Source organism: Mustela nigripes, chromosome 4 (genome assembly GCF_022355385.1).
Source record: "Mustela nigripes isolate SB6536 chromosome 4, MUSNIG.SB6536, whole genome shotgun sequence".
Classification (NCBI taxonomy): domain Eukaryota; kingdom Metazoa; phylum Chordata; class Mammalia; order Carnivora; family Mustelidae; genus Mustela; species Mustela nigripes.
Genome location: NC_081560.1, coordinates 89,698,558 through 89,704,316, shown reverse-complemented (window position 1 = coordinate 89,704,316; position 5,759 = coordinate 89,698,558). Strand labels below are relative to the sequence as shown.

The following is a 5,759-nucleotide window of genomic DNA, read 5'->3' as shown; positions in this document are numbered from 1 at the left end:
GACTAATGTGTAGATTGCTTTAGGTAGCATAGACATTTTCACAATATTTATTCTTCCAATCCAGAAGCATGGAACATTTTTCCATTTCTTTGTGTCTTCCTCAGTTTCTTTCATGAGTACTTTATGTTTTTCTGAGTATAGATTCTTTGTCTCTTTGGTTAGGTTTATTCCTAGGTATCTTATGGTTTTGGGTGCAATTGTAAATGGCTGGTGCAACCACTCTGGAAAACAGTGTGGAGGTTCCTCAAAAAACTGGAAATAGAGCTACCCTATGACCCAGCGATTGCACTACTGGGTTTATATCCTAAAGATACAAATGTGGTGCTCCGAAGGGGCACATGCATCCCAATGTTTATAGCAGCAATGTCCACAATAGCCAAACTATGGAAAGAACCTAGATGTCCATCAACAGATGAATGGATAAAGAAGAGGTGGTATATATACACAATGGAATACTATGCAGCCATCAAAAGAAATGAAATCTTGCCATTTGCGACGATGTGGATGGAACTAGAGGGTATTATGCTTAGCGAAGTGAGTCAGTCGGAGAAAGACAACTATCATATGATTTCCCTGATATGAGGAAGTGGAGATGCAACATGGGGGGTTTGGGGAGTAGGAAAAGAAAATAATGAAAGAAGATGGGATTGGGAGGGAGACAAACCATAAGAGACTCAATCTCAAAAAACAGACTGAGGGTTGCTGGGGGGAGTGGGGACGGGAGAGGGTGGTGGGGATATGGACATTGGGGAGGGTATGTGCTATGATGAGTGCTGTGACATGTGTAAACCTGGCCAGTCACAGACCTGAACCCCTGGGGATAAAAACACATGTGTTTATTAAAAATTTAAAAAAAAAAAAAAAAAATCCTAGAATCCAAGCTGTTTAGACAGAAATGTCCACTAGGTGGCACCAGCCACGGGTAAATAAAATCTCCCACATAACACTGTATTTCTTAAGTTTGGGGGTTACAGGATGAGACAGGGTGATAAGGCAATGTGCATATATGTGCATATATAGATATAAGTACAATTTGGCCCCAAAACTCAGCGTTTGATTCATAATAATTTCCTAAAGCTGTTGTCTAAAACAATTACAAGGCAAACATGTTCTGGTTTGATTCCCAGACTGTAGGAGATTCTGATGCTGGGGATTCACAGAGAAACTTCAGGAAAAACCTCCTAGACTATTTCCAGGTATGGAGGTGTAAGACTCAGTCAGGTTTGAGTAACAACCAGGGCCTTTGTTTTGCAGAGATCTCTTCCTCCAGTTTTGTGGAAGGAGTATGACTGGAGAGCTGAGCTGGTTATGACTGGAGAAGGGCTCTGCTGAAGACCAGAGATCTCCGTGCCATCTCCATGCACTGTGGGAGGAAACTTCTGGAAGGACAGGGAAGGGACCGGGCAGCTGAGGTAGGGAGAGAAACTTGGAAGTGCACAAGAGTTCAAATAGGAGTTTTAGCAAGTTTTTCTGTGTGATAAGGAATATCAACAGTGTTTTTGCAATTAAATAAGCTTTTCTGACATCTGAGAAAATGATCTCAAGGTAAAGCAAGAATAAAACGGTCTGGGCGTTTGAGTTACAACACCTTTTTACTTTTCTTTCTTATTATTCCCTTCTGTTATCGCTGAGTTTTCAAATGCAGTCTTGTTTCAGATATCTTGCTTATATTTTAGGAAACTAAGGGAGAGTTTTGTGGCCATCTTTGGGCTGAATAATTACACCAAGTTGAACGCAGGTTCAGAAGTAGGGAGGCAGGGTTTGGGAATTCTCATTGAGAGAAATCAGATAAAAGTCTGGAATTCCAACAATTTCATCTCGGGATCAAAGAGCAGGACAATCCCAAACAACTGGCCACGGTCGCAGGCTAAGCCCGCTGAAGGCCTAGGGGCTGCAGGCCGGTCCAGAGCGGGGAAGAGGTGACAGACAGAGCCTAAAGGGCAGAAGTGAAGCGGATATGTGAGCACACGGGGAGCAGAACTGGTTAAGAGGAGAAATTGAAGAGTAGTTTGGGAAGTGATGTTTACGCCCTTCGTGCTTAGAAAGAAAAGAAAGGCCAGTGGCAGGCCCATCCCTTGGGCTTCCTGACCCGGACTCCCAATCTGTCCTTACTTCCTTAGTATCCCGTTGGAAAGGGAATTCCTGGTTCTATAAATGCCAGGTTCCTCTTGTCCACACACCAGCAGCTCTCTTTTCTCATGCGTCTTTGGTTCTTTCTCTACTGGCTCTGTTTTCCTCACACACAAAAAATGTTGAAGTCTCAACCTTTTAACACAAAACAAAACTCTATTCATTTTGCATCTTATGGTTCATGATCTTATTCTAACTTCCCTTTGCTTCCAGCTTCTGGAAGGAGCAGTCTCCCTGGCCCCACTCCTCTCTTCCCTTGCTGTTCCCTCTGTGCCGTCCAGCCGTGTTGCCAATCCCCGACTGCAAATGGTCACACTGACATTAGCGGTGAAGTTCATGTCCAAATCACTGGGTAGTTTTCAGCCCAAATCCAACTAAGCTGTTGGCAACATTTACAACTTTATTTATTTATTGTGTAAGTAATGAAGTAATGTATGTTATCTGGTTATAGAAACAAAATAATTTGTCTAAGATTATGTAAATTTATTCAATAATTATTGAGTGCCTACTATTTGGCTGACACTGTTCTAGCCCTGTGATGTAGAGTAGATGAGATCCTGTCTCAAGGCTGTAGCCAGGTCTTAACATCGGAGTTCTCTATCCCAGGGCCATGTCAGGAGGCATGAGACTTTGGTTGATGAGACAGCAAAGCCCCCATAAAGGTGCCAGTATGTGACTACCTTCTCTGCTTGCTTCGCAATCAGAATTTCAGACTGCCCGCTCCAATGCTATTGTCATCGTATAATTAACAAATCTCTTAGCAACATAGTATCTTAAAGTTGCTGAAAATGTGGTACTTTCAGAGGCAATAACCACTGCTTATGCTTCCCAATCCTCATCCCCTCCTCCAACTAAGCTTTCCTTGTAGCTTGCTTCATATTGGGGGTCTTGGGGTCAGACTCACAGTACACAAGTAAACAATTAACAATTAGGACTGTAAATGCTAGTCTAAATGATCTTACCTAAGATCAAGTGTAGAACTGTCAATGACGTGAAGGAAACAGAGCAGGGCAATGTGATATCAAGCACCACTATGATCTGAATGTTCATGTTCCCCCCAGTATCATATGTTGAAGTCCTAATCCCCCGAGGTAATGGTATTAGGAGATGGGGTCTTGCGAGGTGATCAGGTCTGAGGACAGAGCCCTCGCGAATAGTAAGATCAGTGCTCTTACAAAAGAGACCCCACAGAGACCCCCTGCCCCCTTCCAAGCTATAAAAGACACAGTGAGGTCACTAGAGCGTGTGAAGTGCTGGTAGATCTGACTCAGTGCAGAGACGGGAACTGAGGTGCAGAAGGGGCAGGGATCTGTCGTGCAAGTGGGGGAGTTTGCATTGACAAGAGCAGAAATACACCTTTTAAAGCTCTTCCCCTTAGCTGTAGCAGAGTCACTCTGGACTCTCCCCTTCTTCTGTGATTGTTCCTTCCCAGTCTCCTTTTCAGACCCCTTTTTAATTGTGGGTGACAGCAGGTTCTGTCCACAGCTGTCTTTGATCCTCTACCTGTTCCAAAGACCATTGTGTTCCTAACCACACTGGCCTAGACCACTGGACTTCACACTCTCATGCACCAATGCTGAAATGCAGATACATATATTTTTTAATCTCCCCAATTCTATTTCTAACCCAGACCTATCCTCTGACCTCCTGATTAAGCTGCTTATTTGATACCTCCACTTGGATGGAAGCTTCTTGAATTTAACATGTCCAAAACTGGGATTCTTGGGTCCCCCTACACACACACAAACACACACACATACACACACACACACACACACCAAAAAAACCAACACTAATGGTGGGGGGAGAGCTGCTCATTGATGGCCCATATTTCAACTCTGCATAACCTGTACCCCCATTCTTTTTTTTAAGTGATCTCTACACCCCGCGTGGGGCTCAAACTCACCACCCTGAAATCAAGAGTCACACGCTCCACCAATTGAGCCGGCCAGGTGCCCCCCTTTCTTTGATGTACCCCATTCTTTGAGACAAACTTTGGAAATTCTTTCATTCTCACGTAAGTTTCATAGTGACAGCACTAGAGCTCTACCAGTTCTCCTTCCTTCCCTAGACACTTGGAAGAATGCTATTTACCCATCTCCTTGCAGTCAGACTCAGTGACGGCAGTCACCGTGGCCACTGAAGTGTGGGGGAAATTGCACATATGGCATCTGCGTGGAAATATTTAGGAACAGGTGCACAATTCTCTTCAGTGTCTACCCCCTGCCCCGCTGCTTTCTTTGTCCCAAAGTTATCATTTGTTGAGATGCAGATGCCTAAGATCAAAGCAGCCCAGAATGCTGAGCCATCGCGCGTAGGACAGTTGCCCAGAGAGTCATCAAGACCTGTAGCTCACGGTGAACAAGGAAAAAAATGAAAAACACTGTTGTCTAAGTCCCCGAGATTTTTGCTGTTTTTTAATTCTGAGGTGTGTGCGTGTTGTGTATTTGAGGTTACTGCACTATAATCGAACCTATCTTGATGATATAAATGCTGTGCAAATGCATATTTAAGGGGCGCCTGGGTGGCTCAGTGGGTTAAGCCGCTGCCTTCGGCTCAGGTCATGATCCCAGGGTCCTGGGATCGAGCTCCGCATCGGACTCTCTGCTCAGCAGGGAGCCTGCTTCCTCCTCTCTCTCTGCCTGCCTCTCTGCCTGCTTGTGATCTCTCTCTGTCAAATAAATAAATAAAATCTTTAAAAATAAATAAATAAATAAAAATTAAAAAATTAAAAAAAATAAATGCATATTTAAGACACAGCTCTTCCAGCCTCCGCTTCCAACTAGCTGACCACCCCTGAGCCTCTCCTAAATAGAAATTCTGGAACTGTCCGTGCCCCAAAACCCTCTTCACCTCTCCCGAATTTCAGTTATCATCACCATCCACTTAGTCACTCAATCCTGAATCCAAAAACAGGGATTATCATAATGCCAACCCCTTCCTCATTCCCACAGTCTGATCACAGAGCTTCCCGGATATCTCAGGTCTGTCCTGGACATCTGCAGTGGCCTTCTTCCTGTTCCTGCTTCTGGTCTTGGGATACACAGGATACTTCCAAGGTCAGAAGTTAACAAAGAGTCCCTAGGAACACTTCTGCTTCCCACCTCTGACCCCCAGCCACCTACTTCCTCAGTCCACAGGCAACCACAGTGACTGGATCTTTAGGTGCCTGTGCAGAGCTAGTTGCTCAATGTCTGTGTATCTGTCAGTCATCTTCCAGAGACACACAACTGACCACCTCCCACTTTAAAGCCTTTCAATAACTTTCCGTTAGATTCTGGAGTGTTTAGGACCCGGCACTGGCAGTCTCCTCAGCCTGCTGGTCTCTCAATTCCAGATAACCCCCTTCTCTGTTGAAACTGTTCCTGCCTCTGGGCTCTTCCCTATGCTGTTCCCTCTGCTTGGACAGTTTTCCTACAGATCTGTGCATGCTAATTCTTTCCTTAAATATTACCTGCTCAGGAAGCGTGCACAACCTCCTCACCCCTGTTTTTCTCTATCACAGATGGCCCCCTGCTTGTCGCCTCCCAATCTCTACAAGTAGTCCTCATATATTTACTGGGATTTTCACTTGTTTATTGATCATCTCCCACATTAGACCGTAAGTTCGAAGAGACCAGAGGTTGTGT

At 44.6% G+C, this 5,759-nt stretch overlaps 1 long non-coding RNA gene across 1 annotated transcript in view; it reads left to right on the top strand.

Annotated features, from left to right (window-relative positions):
• Window positions 1-1,624, top strand: part of LOC132016043 (uncharacterized) — a 12,064-nt gene extending 10,440 nt beyond the window's left edge. The window contains exon 3 of the long non-coding RNA XR_009403870.1: window positions 1,255-1,624. This is a non-coding gene — a long non-coding RNA (uncharacterized LOC132016043). The remainder of the gene's footprint in view (window positions 1-1,254) is intronic.
• The last annotated feature ends 4,135 nt before the right edge of the window (window positions 1,625-5,759 follow it).